Genomic DNA, 16,152 nt, shown 5'->3' with positions numbered 1-16,152 from the left:
CACCTTCCATGTGCCCAAACCATTAGACAGCTTGAGGTAAGCTGACTAAAAAATATTTGGGCACCAAGCCCTTCAGAACTTTCATGTCAACTGACAGAGGGAGGAGGAGCCCTGAAATGACAATGCTAGGAACAACAAAAATCAAATGTCCACACCCTGGCATAAAAACTCACTAAAAACAAGGGGGGTGGAGGGAGGGAGCAACTACTGCAGCAGTGATCATCTGAACATCTATTGTTATGGTAAGTTTACTTACAAAACTCAACTATGGTCTTTATATTGATCACTGCTGCAGTAGCCTAAGCTTTACAGGTAGATTACTATAGCTTACAACAACTGGGAGATAGACGAAGTGTCCAGGAACCTCTGGACCATGGCCCTATCAAAACCTGACCTGCTTCTGGAGAAGGAATCTAGCTTGCAGTACTTTGTAAAGGTTTGTTTTTGCTGCTTCTGTTATACTGAGTCCAACACTTTCCAAAAAGCCACAAATGAAGCAAAGGCCCTGGCAGAGTGTTGCCTTGACCCTGCCCGGAATATGTGTTGTGGTTGGAACAAAAGGTAGCAGCCCATAACCATTTGGAAATGGTCTGCTTTTGCCTTCGCAAGAAACGAACAACTAATCAGAAGTTCTAAAATATTTTGTTCTGTAGAGATAGTACCCGAGTTGTCTGTGGACACCCAAGGTATGAAATAGCCTCTCTCACATTTCTGGGTTCAGGGAAGAAAACAGAGATGGATACTTTGTAAAGTAAACTTGGATATCTCTTTAGGCATAAAAGGAGAATTAGTTCTAAAGGAAACCATGTACTCGTGTAAAATAATACAAGGTTGACAGACAATAATAGCTTGCAACTCAGATACTTTTCTTTTGCAGTTGTCAGAGCAACCAGTAAAACTGTCTTCCATGTTAAGAACCTCAAGTCATCCAGATGAGCTGCTTCAAATGGAGCAAGTGTTAGTTTTTCTAACAAAAAAATTAAAATCCCAAGGAGGAGCCACCAGTTTTCTTGGAGGTCTCTTATGAAACACTCCTTCAAAAACAGTTTGACATGAGAATGTTCTGAAAGAATGGGATGCATGGACAGGCATGCTGAAATGGCTGACAAATTAAACCTAACAGAAGAAAATGACAGGCCACAGGAAAGTATCGTAGCGAAGTATTGTAAAACCAAAGAAACACTAGCCCTGAATAGGTGCTGGTTATGTTTTTGGCACCAACTAGAAAACCCTTGCCATTTCCTAATATATGATTTTCTAGTTGCAAGTTTTCTTGCCTCTATTCGTACCTGCTGCATGTCCTCAGTAAACATGCATTCAGGCAGTCAGGAGAAGTTGTTTGGGGCCGGGATGCATCAACCACCCCTGTTCTCATGTGAGTAAATCCAGTCTGAAAACGCTTATGGTAATTGCATCTGGCCAACTGCAAAAGAAGGGAGAACCACCATTGTCTGAGGCCAGAAGGAAGTCACTACAATCTAAACATTCAGAAGGACTACTCCAAGAAGTACAATGGTTATTAGTGGAAAAGCACACAGGAACATTTGTGTTCATGGAAAAGAAAAGGCATCTGTCTTCCAGGCATTTTGGTATGGAACCCTAAAGCAAAATTTTGCCAGCTGATTGTTCAGAGGAGGCAAAAAGGGCTACTTGAGGAACTCCCCCACAGATGGATCAAATTTTGGAAACCCCTCAATCTAGTTTACATTCGTGAGGATCTGCCTTTGTCCTCCTCAGCCCGTCTGCCACATAATTTTGCACTGATGGAATGCAGAATACCTGTAGAGTGACACTGTGCTTCAAAAACTGTATCCCATGCTAACATGGGTGGTCTGAATAGGGGGTAAGACCTGGTCCTCCTTGCTTGTTTACGTACCTCATCACTATGATACTTCTGTAACAACTTACAGACGTCCTAGGGACAAAAGGTGATTCAGGAAATTTAGTGCCTTGATAACAGCAAGCATCTGTTATGTTTATCAGCTTGTGTCTGTGTTTGCTGTCCAGGATACTTTTATCTCCCTTAACATTGCTCCCTAAGCAAAGTCTGCGGCTTCTGTGATGACTGACTGCTTTGGAGCAGGAGGGGAAAAGGTGAGACATAGATTCAGAGATACTTGATGCCACTACCAAGTGACTTCTCTTCTGATAAATACAAGAACTAGAATCTGAAAAGATAATGAGTGTTGATACTGGAACCAAACAGACTTCAGATCACATTGGATCACACTTGCGTGGAGTCTTGCCAGAGGTATCATGAGAATCATACATGCCCAGAGACCTAGAATTCTAAAGTATTCCTGTGCAGTGCCTGAAGTCTGAATGGAAAACCCGTCATAGATCTAAATTCAGATCTATTTCTTTTCCTGTATAAGAAAAGCTCTTTGTACTTATGCCTAGCAGACATACCAGGAACACAATAATGTGTGATGGATTAAAAAAGACTTTTGAATGTTCTCTTGGAATCAAAGCCTGTGTAGGAGATTCATCACACAACTAAGAGATTTCTGACACTTTGAAAAAGATTATGCAAAGATAAGCAAATTGTCTAAATATGGAAACAATGTGGATACTCTGTATCCTGCAAAGGGCTATAAAAGGAGCTAGACACTTTGTGAACACCCTTAGAGGAGTGGATAGCTCAAATGGCAAGGCACAGAACTGACAACATATCCAGTCTCATAAAACCTTAAGAAACGTCTGAAGTCTGGATGGAAAGGAATGTGAAAAACACCTTTTAAATCAAGGCTACCAAAAAATTCAAGAGAAGATGAAGGGATAAGCAGGTTATGAAGTGAAAACATTTTGATCTTGGGTACTATCACATATTGACTTAGGAAAGAACGGCCCAGAACTGGTCTCCAGGCATTTTCTTTCTTTGGCACTTAAAGCATTCTTGAATAAATACCTTTTCCTGACTGGGAAGGAGAAGCTGTTTCTATCACCCCTAAGAGAGCATTTGTTGTAGGATAGGAGGGAACAGAGAGGGTTTGGTCTGGTGGTGTGGAATAATTCCCTGAAAGGGAGGAATTTCTTCTCAGTGCCATCTGTAACCCTCCTCAAATAGTTTCAGAGCCCATTTACCTGAAACAATCTGTTGCTAAAAACAGAAAAAGAAATTCAGACTTTCTGGAAGGGTTAATGGACTGCCAATGTGGTGCCTTATTGGACTGACCTTTATTTTGGGGTTTCCTGGTTTTGTTTTCAAAGCTTTTGCCACTGTGTTTTAAAAGTCTGTTACCAGCATTTTGCTGAGAATGTTTATTTTGTTTCTTGACAAAATTGGACAAGGAAGCAGAAAATCCCTTGGAAAACGTAGATTAGGAGAGCTGAAAAATCTGAGTGTCTCCCTGTATTAGTTTACTCCTCTCATTATACTTAGGATAGCCTCTACAGCTAAGGGTCCAAAAATTAAACCTCTATCCAAAGTAGAATTTAAAATCTCATTTTTACATCTTCTGGGATGATCTAAGAATGCAGCCATGCAAAACTATTCAACATAGTACCAGTGGCAGCAGCCTTGAATGTTGTATCTGCAAGTCATAAACGCACTTTAAACAATGGGTAGTGACCTGAGAAATTGAAGAAACTGAACTACACAAAGCAGATTTTTCCTCACAGGAGAGGACTGCAGATAAAACATTTCTCATACTTTCACAATTAAAACTAACATATGAGCCTAACAATTCAAAATTCTAAAATTGGAAGTTTCAGAAGCATACGCATTTTTCACCAAACGTATCAGTGAATGCTCTTCATAGTCAATGTTGCTATACTGATTGGGTCTTCCTGTTATGCAGAAGCCCACTAATGGCCTGATTTGCAGAGTCTTTACATCAATCCTAGCCGATGGACATCCAAAAACTGATATCTGGATGTCAGGGTATAAGAAGGGCATTCAATTCAGTTGCATTTCACTTATGCTTAGTATGCTTGCAGTCCATCGGTCTGCTCGTTTTTCCACAGAACCTTCTTTCACTCGGACAAGTAATCCATTGGGGAAATTTCTCAACTAATTTAATGTTAAAAAAAATCAACAACTGCTTGAAGTGGTGGAAGCAAATCCTGCATAAACATTTCTATCGTTTTGTCTGATCTCAGCACATTTCTAACTATCCTGACTGCAAAATTCTGTGGAAAAACTCTAAAACATAGGGCTAAGGTACTAGATGCCCATAAGGAGTCCTTCTCTTCAGCTTCCTTAAGGGCATCACAGTCCACTCCTACAGAGTGGCCTCAACAGACTCTGGCATGGTTTAGTGTCATTCTTAAATAAAAAAAAAAAAAAAAGGCCAAGGACCCTGTCATTACTGAAAAGAACTCCGACTATAGGTCTTAAGTCGACAGAAGACCCAGGTGAGGCTCCTTTGCAGCCCCCTGGTCCAGAGACTCCTAGTCTCAAACCCTCTGGCAATGCCATAGGAGTCTGCCCTGGTTTCAGAACTACCAACAAATGCTACCATGGCATACGTATGTCGGTTCTGTGGTCACTCTGCAAGCCTCAGCTTCTGATGTCTGCCCCATGGGTCTCAAGGAAGACTCCATGTCCTCAATTACCAAAGCTACAACCAAAGTTGCAGTCCAATAACCACAACCTCCAGTCATCCCCTTAAAACAGATGCTTACCTCCATATTCCATAGCAGAAAGTCCCAGAGAGTACCTAGAATTAGTAGCACCAGGTTCCCACTTCAAGTTCTGTGCTTTACCATTTGGGCTATCTACTACTCCCAGACTTTTCATAAAATGTCCAGCTCCTCTGATAGCACACTGCAGAACACTAGGGGTTCATATTTACCCCTGCTTAGATGACAGTTTTATTCAGGGAGGATCTATATCAAAGAACCTACATGCCTAACACATCACCATAAACTGGTTTCAGTAGGTAAGTCTCACCTTAAATCCTCAAAATCCCAAACTATTCCTCAAACAAGGATCCTCTTTATGGGATCCCTCATGGATTCAGTTCAACAAAAATCCTTCCTTCTCCAGGATAAAATTGCTTTCTTGACAAGCTGTGTGATCAGTCTGCTTCCAAAGCAGCTCATTACTGCAAGAGAATTCTTGAGAGTACATGGCATCCTGCATTCTCATGCTCCCACTTGCAAAGTTATATATGAATAACCAAAAGTCTCCTACCAATGTGAAAAGAAAATTTATAAAACAACAAACATGTAGGCAGTACAAAAGTAGCAGTTACCCCATTTGGCCAAAGACATTTTTAATTAAAGGCCAAATGGTGAGACCAAGTAGATTATTGTAATTGGATGATCAATTTTTAATAGAGCTCTACAGTTTGGAATAAAAATGCATTTCTGGAGAGGGGTAATCCCCACCAAATGGTAGAGGTGGTAGCTGCCAAAATTGTTGAGGCAAGCCATGGCAAGTTTTTACTTTTGAAAAAGCCTGGTTCCTTTAAAAATATCTCTAGTACAAATCATTCTAGAGCTATGGTACTGTTTTAAAATTTTCATCCTTGAAGGCTTAAGCCGAGGTGCAAGTCTGGAGTTTTTACACACTGTCCCTATTTTTTAAATAAAGTTGACAAGAGTCAAGTGGTATTTTTTTAAACTTGGAGTGTGGTGGAGTTGATGTGTGGCACAAATAACGAAAGTTGTGTTTGGAACATGGTTAGTTTTTGTTTCCTTTTTGACAGGAAAGTTGGGACAAACAGGATTTTTAATGGCAGTAAAGTTTCCTAAGGATAGGCACAACAATTCTGGATAAGCAGGGACACCTTCTCCCAAAACTGACAACAGTGGCTTGCCTATTGAGGAGACCCCAACAGCTGCAGAGGATGAGGCTAACACCTCCAATCTACAGTGGTATGTATGGACAACACCAGAGGGATCTGGGGAAAACGATGAGTGGTCTGTGGAACCAGCTTTTGCCGCAGAAGAATCACCCACCTCTAGCCTACTGTGGTGGAAAATGCTGATTAGCTAACTATTTTTTGTGTCTGGAAGAAGGATTGAGCATGGGACTCGTACTTTGTTCCATGATCAAGGCAAAAATGGTGCTTCTTTCTTGGGGAAACTATGCAGCACAAGCAGGCAAAATCTTAATAGTAGTAATAAGTAACTTTTCCATGTGAACGCACAGTAAAAAGCACTCTAATACACCTTACTGTTCCAAAAAATTATTTAAAAACAGTTTCTCCCCAGAAAAAAACAATTTTAGACTGTTTAACTTTTAAATTGTCAAACAAAAGTGTGCTCCCATTTAGAAGTACACTAAAGTCATGTGACAGTCGAAAACAAGAAGTTATGTACTCAAGTCCATCTCGCCTTAAATTCTTACCCGTGGGTTTGGAGCCGAACCTCGGCTCCGACTCGGCCATACTCTAGCTCAAAGTCTTCAATTGGCTCGTGGCTAAGAGGTATCCCATCATGCAACAGGTCTATTCCCCAGATCTTGTTTGCTGCAAGCTCACACACTGAGAAGAACAACCACCCCAACAGAAAGGACTACTGACACCTAGAGACTATACTTCCAGGTCCTCCAGGAGGGGGGTAGGAGGGAGGGTAAGTAAGAATGTAAGGCGAAATGGACTACATACATCAAACGTTATGGTGAGTACATAACTTCTTGATGTTATGAAGTCCAATTTCGCCTTCATTCTTACCCGTGGGACAGCGTCCATAGCACCTTGATCTTGGGTGGCTCAGTGAAAAATACTCTTGAGCACTGTGGAACCAAAGGAAGATCTGCCTCTAGAGACCAGATCTACTTTGTAGGGACTAGTAAAGGTATGAGGCGAAGGCCATGTTGCTGCAGCACAAATATCATCCATAGACATCCTAGCCTGAAACGCAGCTGAGGTAGCCACAGATCGTGTAGAATGAGCCTTCACTTTAAAGGGTAATTCTTTGCCATTGGAAGCATAAATAAATGAGATGTAATCGGAGATCCAGTGAGACAAGGTTACCTTAGAAACAGCAACCCCAAGTCTAGTGTCTGAAAACGAGACAAATATTTGATGTGATTTCCTGAAATCTTTCATCCTATGTAAATAGAAACGCAATTGTCTATGAACATCTAGCTGATGAAACTTAAATTCTGCCTTGTCGGAGAATTCAGGAAAAAACAGAGGCAACCTTTGGAACAAAAGAAGGACTGGTTCTTAAGGAGACCCTATCTTTGTGAAACACCAAATAAGGCGGCCTAATCGATAATGCTTGGAGTTCAGAGACCCACCTAGCTGAAATCATGGCTACCAAGAATACGGTCTTCCATGACAAGAATTTAATGTTACATGTAGCTGCGGGCTCAAAGGGAGTTGAGGTGAGCTTCTGTAATACAAAATTGAGGTCCCATGGCATCATTGGATCAAAGACTGGAGGTCGGAGTAACAATATCCCTTTCAGAAAAGCCCTACAAGGCCTATGAGCCATAAGGTTGGGCTCATTAGCAACGTGAAAGGTAGAAATCGCTGCCAGTTGCACTTTAATGGTTGCTGCAGCTGACCCCTGACTGAACAGTTGAGAAAAATTCTAATATTGCCAAAATAGGCGCTGTATAAGGATCAATGTGCGTCTCATGAGCCCTAATAGAAAATCTCTTCCACTTACTGGAATAAATCTTCCTGGTAGAAGGCTTGTGGGAAGATGATAGAATATGGACCACCTCCGGGGAAAAATCATGAAGCCTGACTAAGGACGGAACTGGAGCAGCCAAGCTGTCAACCTGAGGGTCTGGATGGAGGGATGGAACTGCCCTGACATATGAGTCAGCAGATCTGAAGCTGGGTCCAGAATCCATTAGATAGAACTGAAGGAAGGGGAAACCAAATCTGACGAGGCCAGTGTGGGGCAATGAGGATCATTTTGCTTCCCAAAGACAGTGCTTTCTGAATGACCTGTGATATCAGAAGTAATGATGGAAAGGCATAGAGAAGACTGGAGGGCCAATTGTGAACCAGAGCGTCCCTGGGTGTCTCCCCCTCCGGGGGGATAAGGGTGAAGTAGCTGCTGCATTTGGCACTGAGGGGGCTGGCAAATAGATCGCAGCAAGGCTGACCCCATCTGTGGAATATCCTCTCCGCAACATAATTGTTCAGGGACCACTCGTGAGGCATTAGGATAGCTCTGCTCAGCCTGTCGGCAATCACGTTGGACTTCCCCGGTATATGCGTTGCAACTAGAAAGTGCTGGGGAGATACTGCCCACTGCCAAACTCAAAGTGCCTCTCTGCAAAGGGGGTATGATTTGGTTCCTCCCTGTTTGTTCAGATGTCATACCACCGACATGTTGTCCGAGTGGATTGCAATTGTCCCTAGAGGGAGAAAGCTTTGAAGTGCTTGTTACGCTAATAGCACTGCTCTCATCTCCAAGATATTGATATGCAAATAGGTCTCGTGATCCAGCCACGTGCCTTGGACAGTCCCGCCGAGATAATGCCCCCCCACCCGATCTGGGAGGCATCTGTGGTCACCGTGGCAACTGCAGAAGATGGGGCAAAAGGCTTGCCCATGTTGAGATTGCTGGCCTGAAGCCACCAGCGCAGATCCTGCTTGCACGTGTCCGTAATCAGAATAGAATGGGAGAGTGGAAGATGCTGTAGTGACCACTGGGAGAAAAGCAGCCACTGAAGAACCCTCATTTGTAGTCTGGCAAGGGGAACTAGCATGATCGTGGCAGCCATGGTCCCTAATAACTTGAGGACCACTTTTGCCTTGGCCTTCTTCAATGGTAGTAAGGTGTAGACCTGCTGTTGTAGAGCCTGAATTCTCTCTTCTGGTAAGATGGCCCTCATGAGCACCGTATTTAGTTCGGCGCCGATAAAAGTGACACTGCGAAGGCAATAAGGCAGATTTTTTCCATTTTAGAGTAATTCCTAACCTTTGGCACAGTGTAATGGTGGCGTCCCTGGTCTGTAACAGTAGATGCCTGGTGGTGGCAGAAAGAAGCCAGTCGTCCAGGTATGGAAACACTTGGAATCCCTGACGTCTCAAGTGTGCCATTACCACTGCCATGCATTTGGTGAACACCCTGGGGGCTGTGGTGAGACCAAAGGGCAGAGCATGAAACTGAAAATGACTGGCTCCCAGCCAGAAGCGTAGATGACTTCTCGATGCCCTGTCGATCTTGATATGGTAGTAAGCATCTTTGAGGTCGATGGAGCACATCCACACATCTTTCCCTAACAGAGGGAGTACTGACTGCAAGGTGACCATGTGGAACTTGGACATTTGTACATGATGGTTCAATCGGCTGAGATCCAAGATGGGTCTCAGGTCCCCTGCTCTTTTCGGCACCAAAAAGAATCTGGAAGTCCTTAATCCTACTTGTTCTGCGGGGACAGGCTGGATGGCTCCCTTTGAAAGCAACTTTTTTATTTCTAAAGTTGCGGAATCCCTGTGACTGGGTGGAACGTCTGAGATTCTCTTGGTTGGCGGGGGAGGAGAAGAGAAGGGAATATGATAACCTCTGGAAATTATCTTTAATACCCACTCGTCTTGGGTGACGTCTTGCTAGGCTTCTGGGAATAAAGAAATGTGACCCCCGACCGGCTCCAGAGACGCACAGTCGGGCCTCCCTTCAGGAGTGCTGGTAGGGAGAATCATAAAAGGAATCATGGTCCCCCTGGTTACGCGGGCCTCCTCTGCCTCTAGGGTGGTGTATACCTGAATTTCCACCCCCTCCCCTGCCTCCAGAGGGGGAAATCACTTTGTGCACCCTGAAAAAACCTCTGCGACTTTTTGAACCACATTTTCCCACCCTTCTGGCCCTTGGGGTGAGGTCTAGAAGGCATGGAAAAATGGACTCCCATGGTAGACAGGGTTTTTCCTTCCTGCTTGCACCTAGTGAGTGTGTCCTTCACCTTGGTTCCGAACAACGATGAACCATCAAAGGGGGCGTTGGTGAACGTAGACTTGAAGGCCTCCAAGAAATTGCACAGGCGCATCCAGGAGTGTCTCCTAAGAGAGATTCCGGAACTCGCTGCCCTACTCACTCAGTTGGCTGTGTATATGATCAGCCTCATGGAGGAGTTGGTAAGGGAATTTAGGGTAGACATCTGTGCACTGACCTTCTGTGCCACGGCATCAGAAATGTTACCCTGTAGAGAATCTCCTAGCTCTTTTAGGAGATCTCTCTGGAGCCTTGTAAAATGCATCAAGTAGTTCAGCGACCGCAGTGTAAAGGCCGCTGAGGTAAACACACACACTTCCCATACCTTTCCATAGCCCGGGACTCCTTGTTAGGCGGATGGATGGTAGACGAAGTTTCAGCAAGTTCCCTCTTGGTGACTGCTGCCACCACCATGGCATCTACCGGAACGCCTTTTGTTACATATTCCTTGTCAGTGGGGGCAGACAAAAACTTATTGGGTCTCCTAGGGACCGGTTCCACAGTGTCAGGAGTTTCCCACACCTTTCGACAGACAAGATCTAGTAGCTCATCAAAATGGGGAGAAACCTAAGAGGTGGAGGACTGAGACTCGAAAGCCTTCAGGAACACCGACTCCTCATTAGAAGGGGATTTGGAGGGCCAGCTGCTTCTCTGCTTCAAGATCTCCAGGATATCTGAAAAAGAGATATCTTCAGAAAATGACTTGGGGGACCCCTCTGACTCCTCGAGGTCGGTGTCCGACGTGTGAGATTCAACCAGGGAGTCGAGGTGTTTCCTCTTACACAATCTCTTTCTGGCGGGCTCCTCAGGCAAAAACTCTGGGGAGATGTCAGAAAGTTGGGGACCACTCATGGAGGTATCCTGATGCTTAGGGTTATCCGAAACTGACACCGGTGCTGGAGGGAGCAGAGTATTAGTGCTGTAGAATGCAGCTGACGACCTGGCCAGTACGCTCCTCATAACCTCGAAGGCTGATCCCCCCCCTGGCTCCAAAGGCCGACTAACTGTAGAGGATACAGTAGTAGCCCTCGGCGCCGAGGAGATGAGGTCCGAAGCAGATGTCGGGTCCAAGCTCACTCAAGCCGAAGCACCGAGAGGAAGGCTCGGAACCGAAGATCAATCTGAGCCCTCCCCCTCAGGTCCGAACGGAGAACCGTGAACCCTCGACCCCGTGGACGGAGCTGATGGGTTCGGAGCGGAAATCGGAACAGAGAGGCCAGGCGAGGCTACTGGAACCAACCTAATGGCACCCGATGGAACCGACAACTCTGACTCCGAAGGCCGAGAAAGGCTCGGAGGAGGAACAACACAGGATGAAGAGGCCACAGGCTCCAGAGCCGACTGGGTCAGAGCCGAAATCAATTTGGCCAACACCAATGACTGAAGCAGTTTCTTCACCACTCTATCAACGTCCTCATCGGAAAGGGTCCTGGAGGATATTGTTGGAGATCTGGTTCTCCCTACAGAAGGGGACTTGCATGAAGGAGAAACCAGTCGAATAACTGGGGACCGGCTCTGAACCAAAATATCCGTAACCGACTCCGAAAGGCTGGGAGCTGATACGGACTTAGTCAAGACACTATCTTCTGTCGGCACAGAAGGCAATGGAACCGTAGAAGGAGAAGCTGTTCTAGCAACTTTCTCTGGTGGCTCCGAAGAAACAGACGGAGCCAGAGACCGCTTCTTAGAAGTCCTTTTGTCCTTCTTAGCTGGAGAGGACGAGGCAATGGAAGACTTAGCCAAGTCTTCCTCGAAGGAGTGTTTAAGCAGTCCTTTCAAAATGAGCTTGTTCTTCCTCTCCTGTAGTACACGAGGACTGAAGGAAAGACAAAACAAGCAGGACTCTTGGAGGTGAATAGCCCCCAAGCAGTACACGCACACAGAGTGCCCATCAGTCAAAGACATTTTATTTTTGCATTCAACACACTTTTTAAAGCCCGAAAGCCTTTTTCCTTAGAATCGTTGGACATGCTGAAAAAGAGAACACACACAGGTACAAAGCAATACGTACATACACTAGACCCAACTAAACCCTGCATGAGAAACAGAGCCTCTAACTAAAAAACGCCTAGTAACCGGCAGGAAAAGACTACAGGGAGGACTATGTCCTCTAACCTAAACGGGCCTAGCCCGGGGCAACAAAGGCAGTATAGCACCACTAGCCAGACACGACAACACTAAACGCTAACAGAATGGAGCACCAAACCAAAGACTTCAGAGAAACAATGGAGAGGACTAGGTCCTCTAACTGAAACGAGCCTAGCCTGTGAGGAGAAAGGAGACTAACGGGATACCAAAATGGTCAATGACAAGGCCACAAAAACAGCAAGAGAAACAAAACAAAGGCAGTATAACACCACTACCACACACACAGAGCTATGAAAATAGCTTTTTTGAGCAACAAGTCAAAAGTTTATATAAACAGTATACTTAGCCACGGCCAAAAGCGAGACCACGTCTGAGCGTAACGAGCGGCAAACGAGATCTGGGGAAAAGACCTGTTGCATGATGGGATACCTCTTAGCCACGAGCCAATTGAAGACTTCGAGCTAGAGTATAGCCGAGTCAGAGCCGAGGTTCGGCTCCGTACCCACGGGTAAGAATAAAGGCGAGAGTGGACTACATAACATCATATATTCCTAGCTTAAAATAATCTTTCTTGAACAGGAACATAAGTTTTAACATTAAAAATAAAATGTGGAAGGTTTATCCCCAAAGAGAACTTATCTGCCTAGCAATGGAACACCACAAGCTGACTGTAGCTCTTTGAAAGCCAACACAGTAGTGCACTCTTAGGAGGCAGAAAAGCTCTAAAAGTCTTGGCATCCAAACCTTTTAGTCAGTTCAGCTTCAGCCGAATGAATGCCTGAAGGGTGTCCTGAAGCTTTGGAAGCTGGCTGGCTGTTACATCCTACATAGGATAAAATCCATAGTCCTACAAAGGATAAAATCCATAGGGGTTACTATAGGCTACTACAGCAGTGAAAACTATGAAGAACATGTAAGAGTGAAAACATGAACACTGAAGGGTGCTGGAAAATCAGTCTTAAGCAGTAACATATCTGCAACAGAGTGTACAAGAACCAGGAAGCACCAATGAATCACAATCACAAATAGACTGGGAGCATTACTCTACCTCCAACACCCTAGCCCAAAGGTTCCTAGAATTTATAAACTCAAATGCTATGGAACAACTTGTTACCACTCCCACAAGAGGGGAAAACATACTGGACCTGATCATCACCAACATGGGGACTCTATGCTCCAGACCAGAAGTGTATCCCTCACTGGTAAGATCAGACCATAAACTAATCTCACTGGATATTCACATCCCGACCCCACCCCCTGCCCAGAAAACCACAGTGAAAAACTTCTCTAAAGCAAATTTACACTCCTCAAAACTGAGGTGGAATCCTTCAAAGCCCCAGGGCCTGTGGAAAATACAGCCCAGACCGCAGAATCCTTTATAAACGCATTCTATGAACACCTTCAGGAATGCATGGATCATGCAATCCCAAATAAAACCAAGACCCAATCCTCCAAAGGCAGACGTCCTGTCTGGTGGATCCCAGCCATAAACAAACTATACAATAGAAGGAGGAAGCTACTACATGATAGAGCAAAATCCCAAAAAGGGAAGGCATCTCTGATCAGTATTAGTAAAAAAACGACGGGCACTCATAAAATCGTCTAAGGCCAGCTTAGAAAGAAAAATTGCACAGGACACTAAGGATAATCACAAGGCTTTCTTTAGTTATGTTAGGAACCTGGGTGGGAATTTCCAGATATGCTCAGAATTAGTCCAAAATGAGAAAAAATACACCAAACCCACAGACATTGCCAACATCCTAGCTGACAGGTTCAGTGCAAACCCCCCCCCACACACCAAAAGGACAAATATCTATCCCAGGAGAGTGCTGCCCCCCTGACATCTCAGATGCTCAGGTAAGAGCCGCCCTCTCCAAAGCAAAAAACACAGCATCAATGGGACCAGACGGTGTCCCGGCTGCCTACATGAACTCCAAGAAGAGCTAAACCCAAACATAAAACTACTGTTCAATCTCAGCCTTACTACAGGATATGTACCCAAAGAGTGGCGTACAGTAACAGTGGTCCCTCTCCACAAAAGTGGTGCCTCAACGGATCCTGGAAACTATCGCCCCATAAGCCTGACTAGCTTGGTCTGCAAAGCTATGGAAAGGATCATCATGGACCTCATAAGTAAAGATATTGGGGACCTACAGACACTGGATCCTACCCAGTTCGGCTTTGTTAAGGGCAGATCCTGCCTCTTAAACCTGGTCGATTTCTTTGAAACAGTCACCAAGGCCATTGACAAGGGGAAGGTGGTCCACAGAGCCTACCTGGACCTCGCAAAAGCCTTCGATACAATACCCCACTTGGGCATTATAGATAAGCTCACCAGCTTAAATATAAACCCCTATGTCACTAGATGGGTTGCAAACTGGCTCAAGGACAGAACCCACATGGTTAGAACTGCTGGAGCCATGTCAGACTCCAAACCAGTTACAAGTGGTGTCCTACAAGGCTCAGTCCTGGGACCTCTCTTGTTCGGTATATATTTCTCTGAGGTACAGGCCAACATGGAAGGACTGTGGCTGATCAAGTTCGCAGATGACTGCAAACTGGGTGCCATAATCGACTCTCCAGCCAACACAAGCATCCTCCAAAAGGGCCTCACAGAAACAGACAACTGGTGCCAGAGCCATGGCCTCAAGCTAAACGCCAAAAAGTGTATAGTTATCCCCTTTGGCAAAAACAAAGTGCCCACAAAATACCACAAAGGTGGTAATCCATTAAGTACAGAAGAAGTAATTAGGGACCTGGGGACCCAAGTTGATAGCAATCTCTCATTTGACAACCACGTGGCCAAAGTGGTTAGAAAAACATTTTATATAGCCCAACTAATCATGAAGGGATTCACATCTAGATCAGGGGAGGTCATCGTGCCTCTTTACTCATCCCTCATCAGGCCCATAATTGAGTACAATGCCCATTTGGGATGTACCTTACCAGACACCTGCAGCAACTGGAAAGACCCCAAAAGTACCTCACCAAGAGGATCAAAGGGCTCAAACAGATACCATATGCTGCCTGGTTAAAGAAACGCCAGCTCTACTCAGTGGCATACCGCCTGCTCAGAGGCGATCTGTGCCTGACGTATAAAGCCATGTCCAACCCAGAATTAATGGACATACTGCACCTCAGAAAATCCAAATCCCATTGAGCTACGCGCTCGAGAGACTTGAACCTCAGCACTGAAATAAATAGGACATGCTGGAGGGACAGATTCATAACCCAGAGGCTCCCTTCCCTCTGGAATAAAATCCCAGTCCAGGTTAGGCAGAGTCCCTCACTGACTCTCTTCAAGAGGAATCTTGATGAGTGGATGGGAGATCGTAGGTTTACCCCAGGTATCACTTCTGTGTCACTGTTAGACAGAGGCACAGTATACTAACCTCGAAAAAGGGCATAGCAAAATGAATTTAAAATGGGTGGCGAAAGCCAAACACACTCTGGCTAGGCTTATAAATGCCCTATGGCAGATAGCCTAGTATGAACCTATGAACCGTGTGTGTCAAATCTGTCCAAAAAAAAAAAGAATATCAATTCACAGAAGAAAAAAAAATGTGCAACAGCAGCTCTAAACACAGACTGGACATTTCTAAACATTATCAACAATACTGACACTACAGAGCAAATCTTCAAAAACACACTGTTATCTTTACTGGATAAAGGTGTACCAGTCAGAACCTGGACTGATTTGACTGTAACATAATTAATGAAAACGTGCGACTACTACACATTAGTAATGAAATGCATCTCCCTACCAAAGACCTGGAAATGTATGTAAACATCTCCACCACCATCTAGAGGCTACAAAACACTTGCTCTAATGAAGCGAACGCAAAATTCAATCCATCTTCTACTTTCTTGGTTACAAATAAAAGTAAACTGGTTCTCAATGAAAATAAAAGAAAGTCTATGATTCATGGTAGCCAAACAGTCAACATTAACAAAATTACTCCTTACTCACCCTAAAGGTGGCAGCAAAATTGTGTCTCAATGAAAATATCTAGGTATTAACACAGGAATCTGATATCTAACAAACGTACTAATCTCATAACAATATTGGACAAACAGATTTGGTGCATTATACAGGATTAATAGATGCCTAACCATCATCTACTAAGCTCAGCATAGTCAACCCATTATTCATACTCAAACAGCTACACAGAATCACTATTACAGAAGTCCCAGTGTTTATACAGAATGTTATAT

General features: G+C 44.5%; 1 protein-coding gene across 1 annotated transcript in view; it reads right to left on the bottom strand.

Annotated features, from left to right (window-relative positions):
• Window positions 1–16,152, bottom strand: part of ZBTB17 (zinc finger and BTB domain containing 17) — a gene marked incomplete in the record, with an annotated part of 1,293,515 nt that overhangs the window by 573,553 nt on the left and 703,810 nt on the right.

This window comes from Protopterus annectens, chromosome 2.part0, assembly GCF_019279795.1.
Source record: "Protopterus annectens isolate FY-2018-M chromosome 2.part0, PAN1.0, whole genome shotgun sequence".
NCBI classification, from domain to species: domain Eukaryota; kingdom Metazoa; phylum Chordata; order Ceratodontiformes; family Protopteridae; genus Protopterus; species Protopterus annectens.
Note: the sequence above shows the minus strand (reverse complement) of the source record. Positions and strands in the feature narration are given on the sequence as shown.